This window comes from Apium graveolens, chromosome 6 (genome assembly GCF_009905375.1).
Source record: "Apium graveolens cultivar Ventura chromosome 6, ASM990537v1, whole genome shotgun sequence".
Classification (NCBI taxonomy): domain Eukaryota; kingdom Viridiplantae; phylum Streptophyta; class Magnoliopsida; order Apiales; family Apiaceae; genus Apium; species Apium graveolens.
The window spans coordinates 258,689,118-258,702,752 of NC_133652.1; positions in this window are offsets into that span (position 1 = coordinate 258,689,118).

Consider the following 13,635-nt stretch of genomic DNA (forward strand, 5'->3'; position numbering starts at 1 on the left):
CTGAATTTTTCCATAAGGAATTTATCTTGATACTAAAATTCCTCCCAGAATAATGTTGATTCACCATCAAACACTTTCCACCTTAAGCTTCCTGAACCCATAAATCCCAACTCAACAAACTTGGCGACTGCTCTTAGAATATCTTGTAGCATAACTGAACAAGACTTAGAGCTACTCAACTGTTCTAATCCCTCCCCCTTACTGCAACCATATTTATCTTTAAGTCGCACATTTCAACCCACCTTCCTATCAGCCTGCCACTTATACCATCACTTGCACAATAATACTAAATTTCTATTTTGCAATGAACTTAAGCCCAAACCTCCCAGCTTTCTGGGCTTACATATCAGATTCCAAGCCTTAAGATGCATTTTCCTACCACTATTCTCTCCATCCCCTGAAACATCTCCCCAAAAGAAATCCCTTCTGATTTTTTCTAACTGATTTCAAACTCCTTGTAATATCCCAAAATTTTTAGGAAAAATAATACTAATACGATATTGAAAAAAGGGATTAAAATTTGATCAAAATTAGGATTTAAAATTTAAATAGATTTATGGGCCTAGAATTTGGATCAGACTTTATTATGGATAACTTGTAGATTAAAAAATAAGATTTGGTAATATAATAAATACATCTTATTCGCCCCCCTCGTTTTTAATATCAAAATTCGTAGGGCTCCTTTAAACAAAAATCAGCAATCTTGTAAAATTCGTAAAAAAATCATCTTACGTCTGAATTCGTTGATTCTAGACTTTCCGGAAAGGTCTTTTCATTTTCTACAACTTGCATGATTCGTGTTTTCCAAGAAAAAGTCGCTTAGATGGTTAAAAAGAGTAAATTCACATCTTATCAGTTTGGAGGTAAGTTTTCGATCGATCTTACTAGTGTTTTCAAAGTTGTATGTTATGATTTTATATTTGATTATCAAAACATGGGCTAAGTGATGATATATTTAAAAGTATTATGTGTTATAATATACGTATTGTTGTATCTCTGTGGTGTCTAAATGATAATTTTGGATCTTTGATTTGTGCCATGATTTGTGAAAATATCGAATAAGAACTTAGGACCGTAGTCACCGGATTATAGTGACAGTTTTATGAAAATTTAGGACCGTTATCACCGGATTGTAGTGATCATGGCATGGATAATGGATTTCAAATTATTGTTATTTATGTGTTATGTGTATTGTGTGTATCGAATAAGAATAAAAAAAATAAAATTGTATCGAAAGTGTTTGTTTTGCATGTCGTTATCATATCGTAAAGATTATCGTATTTTGTTATATGTGTATATATTGCTTATCCTACTAGTTAGACCGATTGGTTTCTTGCTAGGCTAAACAGCTCATTACTTATAATTTCAGGTTTCACCTATGATTCGAGTTGGATATAATTGGAGTTCGAGGACCTTAGATTCATAGTACAATAATTTTTGGACTTTCATTAGCTGCGCTTTTGTAATAGTCACCTTTGTAATAGACGTTTGAATTAGTAAATTGTGTTTTGTATTAGTTTCGGGTTAGTTAATAGTCTGGAAGAGCGGGCTGTTACATTTGGTATCAGAGCTCTGCCCGGCTGGAAGTGCAGAGACATTGCCCGGGTTCCGTATGCGTGTTTGTGGGCTCGATGAGGATGTCGAGTTTATAAGATGAGTTATTTGTAACATTCTACATCGATAAGAATAAGAGTATTTGGGACCTTTATAGATACAAGTCAACAACCAATGTATACCAAATCACTAACTTTTTCAGACTGACTTGTGGTGGGTTGTTGGGTCTGGTACGCATTCGTTTGCGGGCTTGGGTGTTATAAATGGTATCAGAGTCGACTCTCAAAAGCTTGATTCGTGAAGTTGTCGGAGGTGGGGACACGAAGGCTGGTGGTAGTATCCCGCAATGGATAGAGATCCGGAGGTGGGGACACGAAGCCAGCCGGTATTATCCCACAATAGCTAGAGATGTACGATCTAGGTCCTATGAGCTGTCTATTCGGGCCTGACGAGGACGTCAGGAGTTTAAGTCGGGGAGATTGTAACACCACAGTCCCACATCGAGGATATTTTGGACTTCTGTTCAGTTTATAAGGCACGGTACTACTACTATGTGTACCAATAAATTATGATATTTTGGGGGGCCTATGGTGGGCTAGTTGTTACCCTAGTTGGCTATATTTGGGACAGTAGGCTTTGGCTTATTTACGACTTAGAATCGAGACTTGACCCGGTTTTCAAAAAAGACTCGGGATTTGACCCGGGTTGTCACACTCCTACATGAACCTTATTTAAAGTAAACCAATAAATTGGAAGACCGTTCAAGGTTGACTTCAATAGTGATAGCCTTTCAGCTTGACTCAAACTATCCCTTTTCCAATTAGCCAATTTATTCTTAAACTTTTTCATAAAAGGTTTCCAGAAGATGGTGTTTCAAGGACTTACTCCAATTTGACCACCCAAATAAGTCAATGGTGATATGCCTACTTTACATCCTAGCCTATCTGTAAATAAACCATTATCCCTTTCTGGAATATGACAAGAGTATATATTGCTTTTCTGGAAATTAATATTTAGACCAGAAAGTAACTAAAAGCATTGTAGTACTCTCATCACACCTAAAATTGATTCCACACTGCCATTCAAAAACACAATTGTATCATCAACATATTGCAAGTGAGTAATACTCTGTCCAGCCTTCCTAAATTATAGACCCTCAAACATCCCTAGCTCACTTGATTTATTTAGCATTTTACTTAACACTTCACCTGCTAAATTAAATAGCATAGGAGACAATGGATCCATTTGCCTAACTCCATTTGAGATGATAACTCTTTAGTAGGACAAGCATTAATCAAAACAGACACCCTTATTGAATTGAAGAGATCTTCCATCCATTTAATCCATTTTCTTCCCAACCCCAAGCACTTCATAATCTTGAAACGAAATATCCATTTTACAGTATCAAATGCTTTCACAAAATCCAATTTCAAAATCAAACCCTTATTAACTGAAAGTTTTGATAGAATGATATACCTCATTTACTAGCAATATGCTTTCTGCTGCCTGTCTTCCTTTCACAAAATCAAACTGATTCAAATCTATCAACTTTTCATACACTATGCTAAGCCTGAATGCCAACACCTTGGTTAACAATTTTGCCACACTGTTAATTAGACTAATTGGCCTAAAATCTTTCATCTTTATTGTCACCTTAACGTTAGGAACAAGTGTAATGAAGGAAGAATTGAAGCCTGAAGGTAGCACACCTGACCTAAAAAATGAATTAAACCCATCCAGAAATTTATCTTTCAGATAAAACCATAATTCCTTGATATACTTCATATTCATACCATCTAGGTGTGGGGCTTTATCATTGCTGAAAGAAATAAATGCTCTCTCTAATTCCTCCATGCAAAAATCCTGCTCTAAACTATGCACTTCTTCAAAATTTAACCTGTTATTTATCAAGGATCCCAGCTGAAAAATCTCCTTCTTCCTCTTATTGTAAATACCTCTGAAATATTTGAAAAAAGCACCTCGAACTTCCTCAGGATCACTGACAACATCTTCTCCTACTACAATCTTTTCAATTCTATTTTTCCATCTTCTTTTCTGTATAACCTTATGGAATTTTTTTGTATTTTTGTCTCCTTACAAATTCCATTGGAGTCTTGAATTCTGTCTCAACATGGAGTCCCTCTTCTTATAGCAAGAAGCCAAAGATAAACTGCATTTTAAGACATCATCATCCCATATATGAGCTCTGTCAAAATACTACATTCTGGACTTTAATTCCTCAATTTGCATTTCCAAACTATCTTTATCCCCTCTACTCCATTGCTTCAATCTCAATTTGAAATTCTTAAAAGCACCTGAAAATTCTCTATCGATCCAGATTCCTTAGTCTGCTTCCAAACATTTTCCATCTCTTTCCTTATCCCCTCCTCTTTTAACCACTAGTTGAAAGCTCTAAAAGGTATAGGACCTCCCTTTGATTGCTTGAAAGATAACATTATAGGCCTATGATCTGATATCATCCTATTGAGAGCACAAGCTACCCAACAACCCATTGCATACCAATTATCATTCACCAAAAATATGTCTAACTTATTACATTTTCCATGTGGTCCAAACCAGGTAAATTTATCATTTACTAATCCAATGTCACACTGATTATTGTTCTTAATAAAAGACACAAAACCCTGAGCATCCAGTATTCAATATCTACAGTTTACACTCTCACTATCATCCTTAATACTATTAAAATCTCCCACTACATAGACCATATCATTCCTAGCGATAGCCAAATCTTCTGACAACTCTACCCATAATCTTCTTTTACATTGTAAGCTCAGGGGACCATAAACATTTAACACATAAAAAATTTCTTCTGATACCCTGCTCCTAAATTGAATCCATTGCCACGTCCTACATGAAACCATCCCAATACTCTTAAAACATAAATTATCCCAAGCAATTAGCAACCCCATGACAATCCTTCTGAATTCTGAATCAGCCAATCATGCTGATCACTAGCCCAAATTGCCTTTTCCTAAAACTTATTGCATCTAACACATTTTGTTGCAATTAATTTAGATAGAAGTTGGTATGAGCCGTTCTCCCGTCAAACACAATACTAATAAAAATTATTATAATTTAGATAAAAATTAGTCTGTGCCGCACTCATGTCAAACACAAAACTTATAAAAAAATATTATAATTTAGATAAAATTAATTAAGTCGTTCTTCCGTCAAATACAATACTAATAAAAAATTATTAGAAATTAGATAAAAGTTATTTTGAACCGTCTTGCGGTCAAACACAATACTAATAAAAAATATTATAATTTAGATAAATATTAATTTGAGTGCTCTCTCAAAACAAAATTAATAAAAAAATATTATAATTTAGATAAAAATTATAGATATACTAATATATTTTAACTATAATTCTTTAGATGTGCTACATATAGCACACGTAACAGTAGACGATATAAAATATATCACAATACACGATCTATTATCTTCATCTCAAATGAGTTTATAATCTCCACTAGTTGTTCATAAGAAGTTAAAGCGTAATAATAAAAAAAGTTAAAACTATAAACAATGCTGATAAAATCGAAACTTAAAACTTAAAATACACAGACTGAAAATTTAATTAACATACGGAACATAAGACATAAAATCTCACTACAGGGGAAATATTTTTTAAAAACTCCATAACAAATCTTTAGTGATTTGACTATTAGTTATAATATGCCCTCAACGCATCGTGATATCACGGAGAAAGATAAATAATTGAGAACTTTTAAATACATATTGATAATTCTGGTTTGCGGGGCTGCTCCTTCGATGTCGCGCCTGAATCCTTCATTGCGGTTATAGTGTAGCTGTTGTGGGGTTTCTGTATAACAACACCGGAAAGGGGGTTTGAGTCCCGCGGTGCCTCCGATGTGAGAGTAAGAACTCACTTTGGGGAAGATGCACTTAATATGAATGTAAGGTGGTTGTGTGTGTATATGAGTGTATGAGAATGATTAACCCCGAAACCTCTTCTCCTTGGGCTATTTATAACCAAAGGGTAGAGTTTAGGGGTAGGTACCTTTAAATCATAGTCGTTACTTCTGGGAGCAGAGGACGCCTGACTGGGGTAGATGCCTTACACGTGTCAGGGTGAGAATGACTGAGGAATGTTCTAAGGATCCTCTGAAACATGCCCCGGTTATTCTCATGATTAATCAATAAGAACTGTCTCTATCACGCATTTGGACATGGGCCTCATATGCTGGGACTCTCAAGGATTGGGCCGCTGGGAACCATTAGTCTGGACTAGGGGTAAGCGGGACTGGATGGAGCCAGGAGTTTGGTCCCAGTCCTTCTAGAAGCCATATGTACTATCATATTCCCCCACTCCCTTATGCAGATTTTCTGGATAGGGGAGTAAGGTGAATAGTATTTTGAGTAGGTTGCTTGTATGACAAATTTGAAGTTTGCTTGCCCCCTAGTTCGATTTGTGTTGAAGTAGACCAAGCCGGACTGAATGGACATAGAGTAGATTGTTTTTGGAAAAAAATGAGCTTTCTTTACCCCCGGTCCGGTTTATTTAGGAGTATATCAATCCGGACTAGTTGGACATAGAGTAGATTGCTTTTTGGAGAAATTTGATCTTTTGCTTGCCCCCAGTCCAGGTTGTATTGGAGTAGTTCAAGCCGAACTAGTTGGCGTAAAGTAGATTGCTTTTTGGAGAAATTTGATCTTTGCTTGCCCCCAGCCCGGGTTGTGTTTGAGTAGATCAAGTTGGACTAGTTGAACATAGAGTAGATTGCCTTTGGTGAAAATTTAAGTTTTCCTTGCCCCCCAATCCAGGTTGTGTGGAAGTAGACCAAGCCAGACTAGTTGAACATAGTATAGATTACATGTAGGAAAAATCTGAGCTTTGCTTTTCCCCAGTCCCGGTTGTGTTAAATAGACCAAGCCGAACTAGTTGGATATAATGTAGATTTTCTTTGGTGAAAATTTGAGCTTTCCTTGCCCCCAGTCCGAGTTGTGTTGAAGTAGACCAATCCGGACCAGTTGAACATAGATTAGGTTGCCTTTAGTGAAAATTTGAGCTTTCCTTACCCCCAGCCCGGGTTGTGTTGAAGTAGACCAATCCGGACTAGTTGGACATAGCGTAGGTTGCCTTTAATGTAAAATTTGATCTTTGGTTGCCTTACAGTCCAAGTTGTGTTGAAGTGAAGTAGTCCGGACTGGGATATGAATCATTTGGTGGTTCCCCCCCCACAATTTGAATTCTTACATTTGTTACTTTTTTAAAAGGTGTGTCGTAATCATTACTGTTATTAATAAAAGTTTTGACGAATTGCCCAAATTTTGCCACGTGGCTTCACCTCCTAATATTCACCGTTCCTATAAAAGGCCACCTCCCTCACTTCTTTTTATTTTTTACTTTCCACATTTTTCATTTTCCTTTTCTCTCTAAATTTCTCCAGTTGCTTATCTTCTGCTCTTGCTTCCACTAGCGGTTCCTGGAGATCTTCGAGTGTCACTGTTGGATTTGTTTTGCCCGTTTGTCCTCGATGTGCTCCGTTTTATCCGTAAGCTTTCTATCCTCCTCTTCCTTTCCTTGTTCTTATTGGTTTTTTGTTGTTCATGCTTCTTTTTATGCCTATTTTTGCGTTTGATTATATTGGATTGTGTTTTTGATGTTCATTGTAGAGAATATATGTGTTTATAGGTTTTTTGTGTGTTTGTCAGTGTTTGATTCTGTGTTTAGAATGTTTCTGTGTTTAGGGTTTTATACTTGAGTCCGGAATGGTAGGGGTGGTCCGAACTCATATACTGTAGTGTTAGTTTAGTATTTTTGTTGAGTTTTCCACGGACGAGTGGTTCGTAAATGGTAAAATTGAATATATGGTAGTCCGGACCATTGTAGGGTATAAAAATAAGGAATTTAGGGATTTAGACTAACCCATCTCATTGCTTTTAGGTTTATGGTCTGGACTAAAGCTCGTGCCAAGCTATACTTCTCCTGCTATCCAGGCCCCTCCGATTCTGATTCTGAGTCTAATTCTGAGGGGATATAAATTAGAAAGAAAGCCTCCACTTCGGACTCTGATTCTATTAGGAAGTTGACTATTAACAAGATATCCCCTAGAAAGGTTCCGTGTACTCCAGAGGGCTATTGGGTGGACATACTGAACTACTTTATTACCAAGAGCGAGGAGATCGAGAATAGCTGGTACTATAAGAATATTAGCTCTGGTTATGTTCGACAACTGGATAGCGGTTCGGGGAGGTATGATGAGGCCGAGTTTGATCAGAAATTTGCGGGGATGATTATGGCCAAGGATCCCTACCCCTTTAAAGATGAATATTCTGCTTTAGATCACGCTGCCCATGATTCGTCAATCCGGGATGCTTTTCAATTGGACTCCCGGATTCAGTGGAGGTGGCCACTTCTCGGGGAGAAGATCTATCACCGGCCGGCTGATGGATTTGTCCCTGTATGGTATGGTTGGAGCATATGAGGTCCGGGTGGAACCACCATTGGCACCTTTTCCTTAAATATTTATGTAAGTATGTGTATAAGTTGTCTCCTATGCAGATAACCCCTAACAGGATCAAATGGATGTCTTGGTTCATAGCCTGTTGCAACCAGTCCGGGGTCCAGCCTACCTTCAAACTTTGGCATCACATCTTCAATTTAGTTAAGTCTAGTCAACCACCCTTGTATGAGATACGCTTCCGGGCTGCGTAGTGTGGATATGGGTTCGAATTTAGGCCCGTCATTTAGTAGTCACCTTTAAAGCACTGGAACGGGGAAATCATTTTGCTGAAAGGTTTAGACCTCTTTTACTTGCCCTATATAGCTTTGGATGTGGTTCAGACTAGGTTTCGGCATCCAGTTTTGAGGGGTGAAGCTCTTCGGCTTGTCTTTTTGTTTTATAAGTGTCTCTGGTTTCAGTTGATCCAGGACACATTTATGAATCACAAGACTATGAACAAACTTGGCTGTAAGTGTATTTTTATTGTTTTTCCGGACTTGAGTAATAGTATTTTTATTGTATGTGTCTGGAGTATATTTTGTGCCTCTTCCCCGGACTAATGTGTTTGTTCCTTCTTTTTCTCTAACAGGTCTTCCTTTCTACAATCCGAATATGTCTTCTTCATCCTATAACGATGCTCTCCTCGGACTGGGAACTACTTTTAAGCAGATGAAGAAAGCTTCTGTGGCCGGGTCCGAATCTCAGCCGCATCCGGAGGAGCAATCGCAAAGCAACACCAACGCTGTCTCCAAGACGGACTCACATGAATAGGACAAGAGTTTGGTTCCGGTTGTTAAGTACAGGAAGATGATGAATTTGAGAATTTGGAGGAGATCGATGCTTTGGGAGAGGTTCCTGAAGTTGAAGCTGGCAGGAAGAATAAGCGACTCCGAACTCAAGGCACCAAGCCTCCCCGGGCCAATAAATCACAAGTTCCCCTAGCTGCTGATTCTGCCCGAGAGAAGGGGAAAGGTCTGGAGCAGGGGGGTTCTGGAAGGAGTGGACCAGGGCTGGAGGAAAGGCTTGCGCGATTTATGGCGGAACTTTCTTTCCAAACCGAGTGGAGTGCAATGAACCGAGCTGAATTCGATGATGTAATGGAGGATTACACCCGCTTCTGGGGACAAGTATTATCTCAGAGTTTTTTTCCTGCCTTGGTCTTTTTTCTTGACTTGATGTTAAATCTGTTTATTTTGGTTTCCTTGTAGCTCGGAGCTTCTATGGTCGGGGCGGTTGCTATCTCTTATACTGAGCTGAAGCACCTCGGGGAGGTTCTTGCTGACAAGAATAAAGAGCTTGGTGAGATTAAGTATAATCTTTCTGCCAAGGATACTACCCTCTCTGGGTTGAACCAGCATCTGAAGGATGTGACAACCCAGGCGGAAAGTGCTGAGAAGAAATCTTGGAGCTGAAGTCCGAGTTGGCTGAGCTTTGGAAGCAGTTGGATGCGGTAAATCCGGAGTCCGGGATCATTGAATCCATCAAGAAGTCCGAGGAATATAATTGGGTGAGTGCTAATGCTGGCGCTCCGGAGGTCGCCCATTGCTGGACTGTTACTGAAAAACATATTAAGACTGATTCGGAGGCCAATTGGGGGAGCTTTGTCCAGGAGTTCATCAAGGCAAAGCAGAATATTAAATTAGGACTCGGTGAACCGGAACCATTAGATGGTCCGTGCCCAATTTTCCTCCATGAGAATGTTCCGGACTCCTAAGCCGCTTTTTTATAACCTTGAGCTGTTATTACTGACTCTATCCTGTGTTGTAAACTTAATACTCTTTATCCGTTGATGGTCCGGATTTGGTTGCTTTATTAGTTTCCTTTCTTACTTATATTTTGCTTTTGCTATACTTTGTGTTTCTTAGTATGATTTTGCCTTAAGAAAATATTTTTAAGGTAAAAATGATGTGCCAGTCCGGGTTCAAGCTTGATCTCGGACTAGGATTGTTTTTGGCCTTATAAAAATTATTTTTAAGTATGAACTTTGTTTCTAGTCCGGGTTTAAGAATGATTCCGGACTATGGTTGTTTTTCTTTAGAAAAAATTTCAAAGTGTAGAAGTATGTGCTTAGTCCGGGTTCAAGCATGGCCCCAGACTGGGTTTGCTTTTTGCCTTAGAAAAAATATTTCTAAGTAAAAAAAAATAATGTGCGTGTCCAGGTTCAAGAATGGTCCCTCGACTGGGGTTGCTTGTAAAAAATTGCTAAGTAAAATAAAAAATGCTTTTCATTAATTTCAAATTTGCTTCATACAAGATGTGGGGTAATAATTGGTTGCTTGCCATAGGCTACAAGTTTTTGGTTGCTGTGGTTGCTTTTTCTTTGCTACTGGTAAAACTTTCTTAGCCTGAGTCCATGCCAGGTGTTGGGAACTCCGGAGTCATCAATATTCATTAGCTTGTAAGTTCCTGGTCTTAGGACTTCTTTCACCTTGTATGGCCCTTCCCATTTGGGCATTAGCTTGACAGTGTTTTTAGGATCCAAGGCTTCTGTATCACTAAGTACCAAGTCTTTAGCTTGAAAGTTTTTGATACTGAACTTCTTGTTGAAGTGTTCTTTTATTTTTTCCTTATATTTCTCCATCCTTACTACAGCTTGGTCCCGGACTTCGTCAATTAACTCTAAATCTATTCCGAGTCCTTCTTTGTAGCTATTTCATCGAAGTTTATTGCTCTGTGAGAAGGGGATCCTACCTCGATTGGCAGATTTCCCCTGTACCATAAGCTATCTTGAAAGAAGTTTCTCTTGTGCTTGTCCGGGGCTAGTCCTGTAGGACCACAATACACTTGGAAAGTTTTATGGCCATTTGATCTTGCTTTCACTAAGTCTCTTTTCGATGCCTCGGAGTAGGATTCTATTTGTGACTTCTACTTGTCCATTCCCTTGGGAATATGCTACTGATGATTTTTTGTGCTTGATCCCGCGCTCCTGGAGGTAGGATTCAAATTCTGATCCGGTGAACTGTGGCCCATTGTCTTATACCAGGACTATTGGGACCCTGAACCTCGTCAAGATATTTTCCATAAACTATATACAGTCTTGCTGGTTGATTGTCCTCATTGCTTTTGCTTCCACCCATTTAGTCATGTAATCTATTGAAACCAAAGAGTATTTAAGATCTACTCTAGCCCGGGGAAAGGGTCCCATGATGTCTATACCCCAAACAGCAAAGGGGATTGGAGACAGGACTGAGGAGGGTATGACTGGGCTTATTCGGGACACATTGCTGAAGAGTTGGCATTCCTTGCATTTTTTCACGAACTCTGCTGCATCCTGGTGAATGGTTGGCCAGCAATAGCCTTGTCTTATGATCTTGTGAGCCAGGGCTTTTGTAGACATATGATCTCCGCATATCCCTTCATGAACTTCCATTAAACAATAATTAGCTTTTTCCAGGCCGACGTATTTTAGGATAGGGGAGGAGAAGGTCCGGCGGTAGAGTAGTCCTACTTGAATGAAGAACTTGGCTGCTTTGGCTTTTATTCTTTGAGCCTTTCCTTTATCTTTTGGGAGCTCTCCCTTTTCCAAGTAGTTTATAAAAGAAATCATCCAATTCTGGTTATTGTCGATCTCCAGGACTTCTTCAGTTTCAATAGATGGCTTTCATAATTCTTCAAAGTAAACTGAGCTGTCCAGATCTGATGAGTTCTGGATTAGCTTGGATATATTTTCTGCTTCTACATTCTCTTCTCGACAAATTTGCAAGACTTGGTGAATTGGGATTGATGCTAAGTAGCTTTGAACCAAGGCTTGATACTTGGCTAGTATTGGGTCCTTTGATATGTACTCTCCATTTATGTGCTTGACAACTATCTGGGAGTCGCTGTGGATGTTTAATTCCTAGACCCTAAGAGTCCTGGAGAATTTCAGTCCTGCAATCAATGCTTCATACTTCGCCTGGTTGTTTGTTGCCGGGAAGCCGAAGGATATACCTGTTTATATCACTAAGTCATCAGGGCTCTTTAGGATGAGTCCGGCTCCCGGGTTTGTGCTCATAGGTTCTGGTTCTGACCCTGGAAAGTTGCATTCGATTATAAAATCAGCAAGTGCCTGAGCTTTGATGGCAGTCCTGGGAATGAAGCTTAGGTTGAACTGACTTAACTTCACAGCCCAATTAACAAGCTTTCCGAGACATCTGGTTTTTGAATTATTTTCCTCAATGGTTGGTTTGTGACTATTCAGATCTCCCTTCCTTGAAAGTAGTGTCTGAGTTTTCTCGATGCTGTGACCAAGGTAAAGGCAAATTTTTTCAGACTTGGGTACCTGGTCTCCGCATCCTTGAGTACTTGGCTTACATAGTAAACCGGTTTTTGTCTTTCATTCTCTTCCCAGATAAGGGCCGCCCCAACTGCTAAGGCACCGGCTGACAAGTAGAGGTATAGAGGTTCTCTGGGTTGTGCCTTATTTAGGACTGATGGTTGCGAGATGTATTCCTTCAAATGCTTTCTGGAATTCCAGACTCCAATTCATTTCTTTCTTGTTGTTGGCTCCTTTGAGTAGATCAAAGAAGGGTAAACACCGTTTTGCTAGCTTTGAGACAAATCTTCTAAGTGCTGCTAGTGACCCTGCCAGCTTTTGCACATCCCTCTAGGTCCGGGGAGCCTTCATATTTGGAATGCCTTTATTTTCTCCGGATTGGCTTCAATCCTTCAAATTCTAATTATGAATCCCAAGAACTTACCCGCTCCAACTCCGAATGTACATTTCTCTGGGTTCAGCTTGAGCTCATGCGTTATCAAAACATTCTTTCAGATCTTCGATGTGCCCTGGGATGGTTGTTAATTTTGCGATCATGTCGTCAATGTAGAACTCCAAGTTTCTTCTGATCTGGGACTTGAATATCTTGTTCATTTCTCTTTGGTAGGTAAATCCTGCGTTTGTCTACCCGAATGGTTACATTACATAGGCGTAGACCACTTTAGGAGTCATGAATGTTGTCTTTGGTATGTCCTTCGGGTTCATCTTGATCTGGGTGTACCCAGAGAAGGCATCCATAAAACTTAGCATTATGTGTCCGGATGTGGCATCTATCAGCTGATCAATATTGGGCAAAGAGTAAGGGTCCTTTGGGTGTTAGATATATTTGATAATGTCATGGCTAATATGTTTTATGTTTAGATTTCAGATCTTATTTGAACAGAACAAATCAGTACTTAACTGATCAGTACTTATACTGGACGTCAGAACTTAAGGGATATCAGTACTTATGTTATCAGGAGATAAGCATCAGGAGATAGATATCAGAACTTAAGTGCTGAAGGACGATCAGATAAGGACAGTAGCTGATTAAAGTTAAGAAGATCAAGATAAACATAAGAAGATATATGCATGAAGAAGGAATTCCGTAAAGAATGGAATACTTGGAAGGAAAGATATCTGATTGATATATATTAGGAAGCAGAATTATATTCCATATCAATTAGCGATTATCTTGTAACTGTATAATATATAAACACAGACATAGGGTTTACACTATAAGTGTTATCATTATCGAGAATATTATTTACTGTAACCCTAGCAGCTCTCGTGATATTTTGTTCATCACTGAGAGATAACAGTTCCAGATTGTAACAGAGTTTATTGTTTCAA